Raw genomic sequence first — 13,591 nt, 5'->3', positions numbered from 1 at the left:
TGATTCCTCCTGCTTTGTTTTTATTCCTGAGTAATGTCTTGGCTATTCGAGGTTTTTTCTGATTCCATATAAAATGAAGTATTATTTTTTTCAAGATCTTTAAAATATGACAGTGGAGCTTTAATGGGGATTGCATTAAAATTATATATTGCGGGGCGGTGCCTGTGGTTCAAAAGGGTAAGGCTCCGGCCCCATATGCCGGAGGTGGCAGGTTCAAACCCAGCCCCGGTTGAAAAAAAAAAAAAGCATTAAAATAAAAAAAAATTAAAAAAAATTATATATTCCTTTGGGTAGTATGGACATTTTAACGATGTTAATTCTTCCCAGCCTCTTTCACTATTTCTATGCTTTATGAAATAAGACAATCTATGATCTGTTGAGATTTGAATTTTTGTCTTGTTCTTGTTGTAGGGAATTTGAAAAACTGAAAGGTGATATTGCCCTCAGCACTCAAGCCTTGCATTCTAATGGCCAGGCAGTGGATTCTAAGCTGGAATAGGCCACTCCTTTCTCTGCACCCACTAAACACTTTCAAAGTGTGTTGGAGTGTTTCTTTGTTTTTTTCTTTTTTAAAGATCTTTTTTTTTTTTAAAAATACATTAATGCATTTATGGGGTACAATGTGCTGATTTTATGTACAATTTGTAATGCTTACATCAAACTGGTTAACAAAGCCTTCACCTTACTTACTGTATTAAGACATTTATACTCTACACTTAATAGATTTGACATGTACCCTTGTAATATGCACCATAGGTGTTGTCCCACTGTTTACCCTCCCTCCCATCCCATCCCCCTGCTTCTCCCTCCTTCATCCTGGGCTATAGTTGTATTTTATCATTCATATGAAAGTGTGGCTGATTATAAATTGGTTTTATAATAGTACTGAATACATTGGATACTTTTTCTTCCATTCTTGAGATACTTTACTAAGAAGATCTGTTCCAGCTCCATCCATGTAAACATAAAAGTGGTAAAGTCTCCATCTTTTATAAGGCTGTATAATATTCCATGGTATACATATACCATAATTTGTTAATCCATTCCTGGGTCGATGGGCACTTGGGCTTCTTCCATGACTTGGCAATTATGAATTGGGCTGCAATAAACGATCCGGTGCAAATATCTTTGTTGTAAAGTGGTTTTTGGCCTTTGGGATATACACCTTATAGAGGAATTGCAGGAATGAATGGCAGGTCTACTTTTAGATCCCTGAGTATTCTCCATACTTCTTTCCAAAAAGGACGTATTAGTTTGCATTCCCACCAGCAGTACAGAAGTGTTCCCTTTTCTCCACATCCACACCAACATCTCTGGTTTTGGGACTTTGTGATGTGGGTTACTCTTACGGGAGTTAGATGATATCTCAAAGTGGTTTTAATTTGCATTTCTCTCATGATTAAAGATGATGAGAATTTTTTCATGTGTCTGTAGGCCATGCATCTATCTTCTTCAGAGAAGCTTTGTTCAAGTCTGTTGCCCACAGTGAAATGGGATCACTTGTTCTTATTAATAAGTTTAAGTTCTCTGTGGATTCTGGTTATCAAACCTTTGTCAGAAACATAACCTGCAAATATCTTCTCCCACTCTGACAGCTGTCTGCTTGCTTTACATACTGTGTTCCTGGCTGTGCAGAAGCTTTTTAGTTTGATCAGGTCCCAGTAATTTATATTTGGTGTTACTTCAATTGCCCTGGGGGGTCCTCCTTATAAAGTATTCTCCCAGGCCAATTTCTTCAGGGTTTTCCCTTGTACTCTCTCTAAGAATCTTTATAGTTTCATGTCTTAAGTTCCAATCTTTTATCCAGTGAGAGTCAATTTTTGTTAATGGTGAAGGTGTGGGTCCAGTTTCAGTCTTCCACAAGTTGCCAGCCAATTCACCCGGTACCATTTGTTACAAGGATTAGGGAGAACTACAAGCATTCCATGAATACTGTTAAGGTATTCCAGATGTTCTGTAATGCTGGAACAGATTTTGCAAAAATAAGCCTATTCCATTTTCTGCATTATTTTGAAGTGTCCCACTAGACATAATTGTAGGCACAAAACCTGTTAACCCTTAAGTGATTTTGGAGTCAAGCTCAACTTTACATAGAAATCCAGAGTACTTATCACATATTTTAATAACCATTACAATTTCCAGGAGATGCATAATTCCATGTAAAATGGGAGAAGCTTGTCTTTAGTTTTGTTTGGAACTTTGTCAAGAGTTGTTTAGCATATCACATTTCCACACTGGTAAGAATTCAAGTAAACCTATTTGAGGCACCTGTATCTGCATATTAGTAAAAGGAAGTTTTTACTTCCAAGTTATTTCAGTGGACATAAATGTTATTAAATAAGCCGACATATGAATTACAGTGATCTGTAATTTCATCAATAAAGGTCATCATAAGAGTATTATTACCATTATTGCAATATGTCAATTAGACCAATTAGATACCTTAGCTGTAAACATTTCATATTGAAATTTTAAGTTGATTTATTAGGTTACCTGTTGCTTTTTTATCTTACTTTGATCCTGTCCCCTGAGGTCTAGCATAACCTCTCTAGAACTCCTTTTATTAGTTTTCTTTTCTAATATATTCTCTATCCCAGTGTTTTCCTACCTTTTTTATCTCACAGCTTCCTCAAACCTATAGTTAAACTTCCATGGGACATTTAAATTATGTTGATTAAAAAAAACGAGTAAAAAAATACACTTACTGTGCTTTAAACTTTTTAACGATATTTTTTACTTCCCCATTCCATTGCATAACACTTAAAAAATGAAGACAAGCTCACTCGCAAGAAGAATAGCATCCTATTTCTTTACTCATCGTGGAGTATGTAATTTGTTTGACCATATTATCAACATTACAAAAAAAGTTTGCGTCTCCACTTGCTCATATCTATCGTATGTAAGTCTGGATTACTTATATTAATATGCTTTCACTCATTAATTTCTTTTCTTTAATTTCTCCTTCATGATAGATTTCTGGAGATATATATATATATATATTTTTTTTTTTTTCCCTTTACCATAAGTGTGTAAGTATCTATGTATGGACTTCATTATGTGTGCCTTTCTTTCTATTGATGGTAAAATGGGTATCACAAAATATTTTTTAGAAGAGGGAAAATAATCAATACTGGTGGGATTGCAAACTAATACAACCTATTTGGAAGGATGTATGGTGAATCCTCAAAGAACTCAAGCTAGACCTTCCATTTGAGCCTGCAATCCCATTACTAGGCATCTACCCAGAAGAAAAAATCATTTTATCATAAGGACATTTGCACTAGACTGTTTATTGCAGCTCAATTTACAGTTGCCAAAATGTGGAAACAGCCTAAATGCCCACCAATCCAGGAATGGGTTAACAAGCTGTGGTATATGTACACCATGGAATACTATTCAGCCAGTAAAAATATGGAGACTTTACATCTTTTGTATTAACCTGGATAGAGTTGTAACACATTCTTCTTAGTAAAGCATCACAAGAATGGAGAACCAAGAGTCTAATATACTCTATTCTAATAAGGAGGTAGTAGATGAGCTAATACAAGGTGGGGGGGGTAGGGTAATGAGCAAGTGGGGAGAGAGGAGGAGGGAAGAGGATGGGAGGTCATGGTGTATGGCACACCTCCTGGGGGTGGGACACAATTATAAGAGGGACTTTATCTAATAGAGGCAATCAGTGTAATCTACTTCTTTATACCCTCAATGAATCTCAAACAATAAAGAAAAATAAAAAGAATTTGTGTGTTTTAATGCAAAAAATCATGATGGATTTGAGAAGAGGGAAACTGGTACCTGGACCAAAAGTCAGCATTGGCTTTACCTAGGATATTCTGTGGATTATTCTAGGCATTGGAAACAGGATGGTTTTTAATTTTGTAGCAAATTTCGTTTTCTTTTTATTGTTGGGGATTCATTGAGGGTACAAAGAACCAGGTTACTTAGGTAAAGTCCCTCTTATAATTGTTTCCTGCCCCCCAAAGGTGTGTCACACACACTCACTCCCTGTCCCCTTCCTCCTTCCCTCTCTCTGGTAGCAAATTTCTTGAGTGGAATATATATTTTTCCCTGTTCCCTTGAAAGTGTCCAAGTGGTGATGTCTATGTGGCATGGATAGACATTAAATGCTTCAGTTTGGGGGCTCTGTGAAGTTTCTGTGTTTTAGATTGCTGTGAAGTGAAGAGAGCCACTCAAATGTGAATGAAGTAAGTGAGTGATGAACAAAAGCCATGATGGACTGAAGACCAGAGGCATTTCATTGCATTTTCTGTACTGAATAGCTCATCTAGCCCCTGTGTAATCCCAAGGTGGGGCAGGATCCTAAATCACTACTGAGACTGAATTTTCTGTCAGTCAGAGCAGATAGGGTCTAAAATATATTTATTTTATTTGGAAAAAAAAAGAAAACTAAAAGTTGCTACCCTTGAAATGCACTGATGAAAATTCATACTGATTACATTTATGCTTGATAATATTATTTTGGGCATATTTTCATTAGAGAAACATTTTGAAACCTTTGTTGAGAGACTATTGTTTGTAGTCTATAACTGCATATTCCAAAATAGTAGTAGCTTTTGATAGAATTGTTGTTCTATCCTTCCATCATCTTTAGAATGATTGTGTTTTTATCTTTAAATCTTCATATCCACTAGCCTCTCTCTGTGAAAGCCTCAGGGGAGCAACTCAATAAGAGGTTCTGATTTGCAAAAAGAATAACACCTTTTTTCAAGTGTGTATACTGAAGAAGGCATGGTAATAGTTCTGCTAAAAGGGGAGCTCAACATTGTCAAACCCCAGCCTTTTGTGAAGCTGATGTTTGTAAGAAAGTAGATTTTGATCAGTCAGCATCATACAATAGTTGGAGTAAATCACCAAGGAAGACCATGAGTAGCAGGGAGAAGCCACTGGGGCGCATACCCTTGGCAAATAAGAAAACAAATCTTCAAGCTATGCACACTAAACAGAGCTCTCTGGACATATTGCTTAGGAGTGATTGGATAGTGAATTAAAATGTCTGCATTTGTATTTTTCTCTGAAAGACTGTTGCACAATGAGGCAATCTGAATGCTTTTGAGGGGAGTTCTATATGGCTTAGGCTTATTTTCTAATCAACTGAGCGCTCTCAAGCTCAAGACAAGATATTTCAGTTGTGTGGCTTCAATTGTGTGAGTTGTCACAAAATGAGGTGGAGAAGAAATATTGCTCTTTAAAAGTTAGTGAACCGTGGAGATTTTATGTGGAATTGTAAAGAGTTCAAACTAGTCAAGGAAAGAAATGACAGATGGACACCTCGAAGAGGATTCCGGCGAGGTTTGAAAGACATAGGCATTGATCTCAAAGGGCCTTCCTTTCAGAGTTGCACGGCCTAGGCCTTGGTGACTTCAATAGATGGTCAAGAAAATATCCGTGTTATTACTGTGAGCTTTTTGCTGAATACAGTTTCCACATCCATCCTCAAGACAAGTTTACAGCTAGCTCCACACAGCACATAAATCCCTTTGAAAAGACTCCAAAGAGTTAAATTTGATCAAACAAGTGGTTACTTTGAAAACTGCTCATCAGCATCCTGTTACCAAGCGGAGCATTGACTGAATTAAGTTGCTTGTTTTCAAACACCTGTTTGAAAATTTACCATATGCAGAACAACCCAAATAGAAGAGAATTTTCATTTTCAGAGAAAAAAATCTTAGACGTATTTAAAAAAATACTAATTTCTTTTTAAAAAATCACTAATTTCGAAGGCATTTTATGTCCTTTTGAGGAAAATGTGCTTCTGGGCATCGTTTAGTACCTATTTGCAAATATTTCCAAGAATAAATTATAGTTCCTATAAAATCTTCACCCTACGTGACCTCCCAGCAGCATTTGCCACTCTTCACCTCCCTGTTTTGCAATCTCTCTGCCATTGTCTATTGGCCTGCGGCACTCCCACCGTAGCTCTGTGACTCTTCCTAATCGCATTCATCGGCCCAGCCCTGAAATGTTCCTTTATTCGGCTTTCTTCCCTTCTCACTCTGTAGTCTCTCCAGTAAATTCCATCCTCATCACTCTTCAACTTTCTTCTATATTTGTGCTGTCCACTGAGGTAGCAGCTAACCAAGTGTGTCTATTTCAATTTAAATCAATTAAAATATAACAAAAGTTAAGAAAGGTAGTTTCTCAGTCACACGGGCCATATTTTAAGTGCTTGGTAGCCATATGTGGCCAGAAACTATCATATTAGACAGTACAAACATGTAACATTTTTATCATCATAGAGTTCTATCGAAAAATTTACTTTTTATGCTAATACTTTCCAAATAAGTCTCTAGTTCGGACATCTCCATGGGGCTTTAGACCCATAATAGCCTACCTTCTTTTGGATATTCTACTGTCCTTGCAGACAAATGATTTGCACCCAATTCTTCTTTTCCTGGGGCCTTGAATGTATTATATATATAAGGAATTACATCTTTATTCTTTAATAAAGGGGACAGCTATCAAGAATTTTGACTGCTCCCAGATGATTATTTCAATACTGGTGGTTCTTTAAAATAGAGAAGACCTGCAGTTATTGTGAGCTGAATTTGACAGTTTCTAAGTTGAATCATCCCTTGCAATGACCTTGTAACTGGCATGATTCCCTTCTATTACCCCTGCCCCCAAATTAATTTTACATACTGAATACAAAATGAGGCTAACAAAGCATTCTTTGTGAAAGAAATTCCACAGATTGCTTAATTGACACTTCCAAATCTCTCATTTATTTGGATTTCTAAATCAACAGAATTAGACTACAAATTAATTCGTTAGTGCAAACAATAAAAAATGAGGTCAGGATTATTAGGAGAAGAATAGACAAGGAGATGAATTGATCCACAGTCAGATGTACAGGTTGAGCCCTGATACTCAAAAAGTAGGTCAACTTTTCCGCTCTCTCTTAATTACATGCCCACAAGCTTTCTTCTGTCAGGTCTGGAAATCTTGGGGCTTATTTCTACACAGTGTAATTATGTTTCTATATCTGATCGCATCCAATTTTGAAATGTAATAAACAGTAGGAACTAGTCACATTAGCAAGTGGAGCCACCAAATTACATTCATTAAAGCATTGTTCAATTATGGAGTGCAATCCTCCAGTGACCCCAGGAAAGCAAAAATTCGGTTTACAATTAATGATCTATGCTACTCAATAAATACACGTACTACATTAGAAAGAATGCATTATTTCTCCTTTTATCAAAGGAAATCTAGATCTGGAAAGGGCCTGAATAAAGAATAATTACACTTTGATGAAAAGAAGCTGAATTCACCTTGATCCAAATCAGGCCAGTAATTATCCACCCTAATGCAGTATAATGATCCTTTGGATTTATAATTATAAACCTTCAGGAGAGTCCTAGTGTAATTCTCAAGTAACAGCAAGGTAACAAGTAATGTTTCCCATTTCATTTTCTACAACATATGGGAACTATTCTATACCGAATTACTAGTGTTCTCTTATTATAGTCATTTATCACGCTTTTTAGAAATCCCTCCTCTCTATCAAATATACAGCCCCCTTGTCAGTCTTAGGATGTCTTCCCACCTTTGAATACATTGTTTTCCACAGCTTTGAAGCAAACTACCTCTTATCATGCTGTCAAAATGTCTGTCCTCTCTCAAAGGTTTCTTTCCAAATTTCTTTTCATAGCAAGACCTTTTTTAGAACTGCTAAGCAAAAAAAAGGAGGGAAGAATTCAGCCCCATAGCTAAAGTGACTGGAGAGCACTGTTACCCTTGTTTGCTCTTTGCCTATGCAGCGTGTTGGGTGAAATCTATGTTCGAATGTTTTATCGGATTGTAGAGCAGGGTTGCACAGCATAACCTCTGCAAGGCAATGAGAGAGACACACACACATACATAAAGAGGTAGAAGGATGGAGAGGGAGGGAGAGAAAGTGAGGGCACGTGCACATGCAGGGGAGAGAATGGAGGCAGTATTATCTAGTAGAAAGGACCTGGACTTTCACTCACACTATGTAACTTTGAACCAAATATTTAACCTTCCGGTAGTCAATTTCCTCATTTGTAAGAGTACATATCTCCTAGAATTGTGGAGGATTTAGTAAGATAACACTCTAAAATATTCAATATAGGGTTTGCCACAGAGTAGCAATTCAATAAACAATACTGATTATTTCATTAATTACTAAATAACTTCATAGACATATTAGGCATATTGACATACATAAAGAGGTAGGCACAGAATATTATACCTATATTCTACACGTATGAATTATAAAGCACAAATATTGGGCAGCTGTGAAATATCGTATAATCGAAAGAGTGACTGGTTTGTTATCAGAAAATCAGCATTAGAATTGAGATTCTAATAGTCACTAGCTGTGTGATATGGAGAAAGTCACTTAACATTTTAAGCTGGTATTGCAACATAGGAATCACATTACCTATCCAGGATAATCAGTGTGCTAATACATGAAAACAGGCTGTTTTGTGTAAAGCTCTCTACAAAAATGTAAAATATTAAAAGGATAAGATCCTATTCATATCCTTTGCATTTGGAAAAGCAATTCCTGAGGCAGACCCTGTCTCTGTGTGATTAAGAATATTCACATAGGATTGTTTTCTCTGAAATAGGCTTTTTAAAAAGAGAATATTACCATAGGTCTCTTTTCTCTCCAATAGGCTTTAAAAATTTAACTTTCATTTTTAATTGACAAATAATTGTACATAGTGATGTTTTGATTACACCAACATAACTAGCATATTCAGCATCTCAAACATTTACCATTTGTTTTTGAGGAATGTTCGATATCCTCTTTCTAGTTATTTGAAACTGTATAATACATTATTAACTGTCGTCATGCCACAGGGCTGGAGAACACTGGAACTTCCTCCTCTTATCCAGGTGTCATTTTATATCCTTTAACAAATCTTTTGAGTGGCATCTGGAACCTGGGCTGGTTTCAGACCTGGAGTCTGACAGTGGCCTCTGGCTCTGTGAATACTCAGCTTCTCCATTCTATTTCATGAGGGGTGACTATAACAGTTGCAGACTGTGTCCGGGCATAACTCACTCTGAAGCTGGGGAAAGAAACCACCTGGGCACTAGATATGGAAATGACAAAGTAGTGGTACAGAATTCTTGATAACTCTCACAGGCAACTTGGCTGGACACACCAATTGTTAGGGATAATAGGCACAATATTGAAATCATGTTTTGCTCACCACCATCAAAAACAAAAGTACAGGACACAGTGGGTGACCCGTAAATATTTGTCAGACAATTCCAGGCCATCTCAAGGTTGAGACTCCCATAGGACAAATTATTTGGAGTCAACTGACTCTTCATTCAATCACTGCACACAGCATTTAATGGAGATTTTATGCCTCATTCCTGGGAAAGGGACTTGTCTCACTTGTCTTTTTTCCCCACTCAGAGACAGCCTTCCTTTGTACTCTCTTTTGACTTCATTTATAAATTTCAGTGAAATCAGGTAGGAAGCATCTTCTAGATTTTTCTTTTCCTACTAGCTTTTAGTTGGTGATAGGGTTGCCATTTTGGATTGCTAAATGGCCTCTAATTCCTATTTCATGCCCTGTGCTTTGTCTCTTGTCAGTTCTAGGGGACTGTCGGAACCTATTTACTAACTTTGCCTATATCCTCCTTCAGAACTCTTCAGCTAGGCTTTCTTTCCTGCTCTGTATTCTGTTCACTGCTTCGCCACCCTCACAGGCCTCAGCTGCAATTGAAGAGTCCATGTGAAATGGGGAACTTGGCTCCATGATGCATACATTTAGAAGAGAAATACCCTTTCTTTTCCAAATCTGTGAACTTTTAAATACCACAGGTCTGTCTCTCTGTTAAAGAGTTTCAAAAAAAAAAAAAATTAAATGATAGACTTAATTTCAACAAAAAGAACCTGTGTAATTTTAAGTCACACAATTCCCATTTGGGTAAATTTGCCTGGGGGCAGGGGATATTCTACTGCCAGTCACTATTGTATATATTTGGTGTTTTGGAAGAAAAAAAATTTTTTTTCAGACTAACTGGAAAAGAAAACCTATCATCTGATACAAGTTTGGATCTTCTCCTTTTCTGCTGAGGGCTTTGCACTGAAAATATGTTCACAGACATATATTAATGGTCAAAATATTTAGTGATTCCCTAAATGTTAATAGAGTTTTAACACGAAAAAAAATAGATTTTCTGAGATCACAACTGGCAGTTTGGGGATAGAAATAATGTATTCAGTAAATAAATTTCACACAGCCTGACGAAGCACTCCTACAGACTATTCAGATCAATATTTGATGAGAATGTATCAAAGCAAACTTATTGCTATGAGGATCCACTGCTGTCTTTTGATTGAAGTTAATGAAGCAGACATATTAGTGTAAAACCCTTGCTGGATGCATTCGAAATTTGTCCTAACCACCTCTAGTGCTGCTAATGGAAGATGGTAATTACTGTCCACATAATTCTGAAATAATTAGGAAAATGGGCACTTTTCAGAATAATCCATTAAAATGCAGGCTCTATAATAGAAAAGTTTTTAGACATGTGCTGACTTGACTCAGTGAAGATAAAAGTGGCAGAGTGCCTTTATACTTTACAATTGAAATCTCTCTTCTATCTCATGCTGTAAAGCTTTAAAAGGACAACAAAGTAGGAAATCTTGGAAATGACACAGTGTAGAGAAGAGTGCAGGAAGGGAATTGTGGTCACAACAGAATTCCTCACCCCTCATTACAATCAAAGGCCCTGCAGCCATCCTGTAGCTTGAGCCCTGCTCTCGCTTCATCCATGTAAGGGAAGACACCTGATTTGGATGGGTCTCCCGGATGCTTCCCTGAAGGCATGTACAGATCACAGCATCGACAAGGACTTCCTAGGACTGAAGATATTCAGGGTAGTCAGCTCCATCTCTGAATAAATCAGGCAGAACTGGCAGTGCCAGACAGGTGGGCCCTGCTCTGAACATCAGACCCGGACCTGGCAGATTTGCAGTCAGTTCACTCTCTTGACTGAAACATGAGAGAATGTGGTAGGCATGAAAGAAAAGACGAATGGTTTCTGGAAGCATATTGTCAATCACAAGACAGAGCTCTCTTCCATAAAAGAGGAGGGCATGCTTAAAAAAAAAAAGATCCTGGGACAGCATTAATAAAGAGGAGACAAACATGGTCTCCACGGACCAGAGCATGTGTGTACTTTTCTAGTCAATTTAAAGTGTCTTGGAAGTGATTTGTATTTGTAGCTTGTCTTATATGAAAAAAAAATGAAAGGCTTGCAAAGATCTGCCTGCCTAGAATATGTAGTGGAAATCAGCCTCTTTAAAGTGAGATGACCACGTGGGACATACTGTCCACATACAGTGAAAGTGCACTACTAGGGATGGCTTAGGAGAGCTTGGGCACAGATTTCCTGAAACAAAGGGTTAAATCATGCAACAATCTTCACAACCCCTGGTCCAGTCTTTTGCAGTGAAGGAAGTTCTGTCATACACATGACTTCAATTCCCTGCATAGACACCCTGTGAATAAGGCAGGGTAGGGACAATCATTCCCATTTTGGACATGAGAAAAGTGGGGTTCAATGAGGCAGATGTCTTGTCTAAGGGCAGACCTATTGATTCCCAGCCCACGGTCCTGTCCACTCCAGCTCTTGACGGCTTCTGTGCTCTGCCCTGGTATTTCCAGCACCTCTGGGTCAGGGAAAGCTGTGTCCCATGGTGAGCCTTGTTGCCCAGCCCTAGTGCCCAGCAATCTCTGATGTGGCACTGCTGGGCAGACTGGACATGAGAATTCCCCATAAGCAAACCTATTCTTAGGTAGAGAAAGAGATAGAGATGAGAGAGAGAGAGAGAGAGAGAGAGAGAGAGCGAGCGCTGTCATTAGTAAAAGAAAAGCAAATCTGTCACAAGACTCATGCTCTTTAAAAACATGACTTCTTTCCTGTTATCCTCCAGGACTTCCAGGTGAAAATACAATTATCTGATCCTTCATATTCAATGCTTGTCCATAATTACCTAGACGGAACCCTCTGCCTAGCCAGGTAGACCTCTTCCCAGTATTTGAAACCATGTTTATTGTTGATACTACACTTTCTTCTAGGACATTTTCTCTACTTGGTAGGGTCTCCTCCTTTCCCTTTTCTTTGGCCAAATCCTGCCCAGGTATGCTGATGTCGACTGAAGTCCCACTACCCCTACGAAGCTTCTACTGCAGATTCAGCCCATAGATTTCAGGTCCTTTCAGTGACTATTTCATACCTCAGATCCTGAGCAATTGCTGACACTGCAGTCACAACCAATCTGATTGCAAGTGACAGAAATTCAACTTGATCTGGCTAATGCCAAAAGAGATATTTACGGGAAGCTATTGAGGAATTCTATGTACCAAGAAAAGGTGGGAATATCAAGGGCAGCTGGACATTAGGGACATTTGGAGTCACGGACTGAGAATGCTGCCAGTTCTCTGTCCCTGTCTCATCTTTGCTTCTCTTGGCACAGCACCTTCCTCCTCTCAGCTTCTTCTGGGATACACAGTGACCAGCCATTCCTGTTCTGCATACATACTCACAGGCTTTTCACCAGATGAGTGTTTATGAAATGTAACCATTTCATGTCAGATAATTGTAGGACACTCTGACGAGTGCCCCCCCCTTTATTTTTTGGTGACTCCACTGGGACGAGCGCCTCTTTTGTAGCAATCCTGTGCTGGATGTTATGGGTAGATATTTGTTTTCTACCTGGACTCTTACCACAAATGACTTGTAGTTCCCTAAAATGACGATGCCATTTCTCACCTCAGTCTTCTCATACATGCTCTTTCTTCCATCCAGAACTTTTCCAATTCTTCCTCCCCTGACAGAAAAGCTCATATAGCTTCCAAGGCTCAGTCTAAGCATTACCATTTCTGGGCAGCCTTTCCTGACCTTTTCCTCTTAATACCCTCCACCCGAAACTGGGTAAAGTCCCCCTCCTCTGTGCTCGCACAGCACCCTTCATGCCACTTAGCACTTACCGCAGGGCACTGTCAGCATTTACTTGTTTGGTATAAACAGGCAGTGGTTTTTGATGTCTGGTCATCCGACCATCAGCAACTGCTGGGCACTTGTTTGAAATGCACATTCTTAGATTTCGTGCTACACATAAGTCAGAGACTCTGTAGGTAGGGCCAGCAATCTGTGTTTAAATGAGCCCTCCAAGTAATACTGTTGCACGCTGAAGTTTGAGGCCTACTGAGACAAGTATCCCTAGTCATCATCACAGATTCTGGATCCCTGTGTTTGGTACTAAATGTTCCATAAACTTCTGATGAGTGAATTTAAAGGGTCAATACTTTCTCCTCTGTGTGAGGGTATTGGATGTGTTGTTTCTTATTGCTTGCTTTTCAGGCACTATTATCAAGTAGATGACTGGTTTCCATTTACTCAATAGATCATCCATCCGTTCATTTATTCATTCATTCATTAGACTGTTAGAGAACTAGGGATTCCAGAGGTGAAGTCATACAGTTCTCCCAACCATCAGATGTATTTGGCGAGCCTTCTTTCATGGTTTTAGGCCACGACTTTATCTCCTATTGATATAATTTTTAGTCAA

The sequence above is a fragment of the Otolemur garnettii genome, unplaced genomic scaffold (assembly GCF_000181295.1).
Source record: "Otolemur garnettii isolate 467f Iridium unplaced genomic scaffold, OtoGar3 scaffold00056, whole genome shotgun sequence".
Classification (NCBI taxonomy): Eukaryota; Metazoa; Chordata; class Mammalia; order Primates; family Galagidae; genus Otolemur; species Otolemur garnettii.
Note: the sequence above shows the minus strand (reverse complement) of the source record.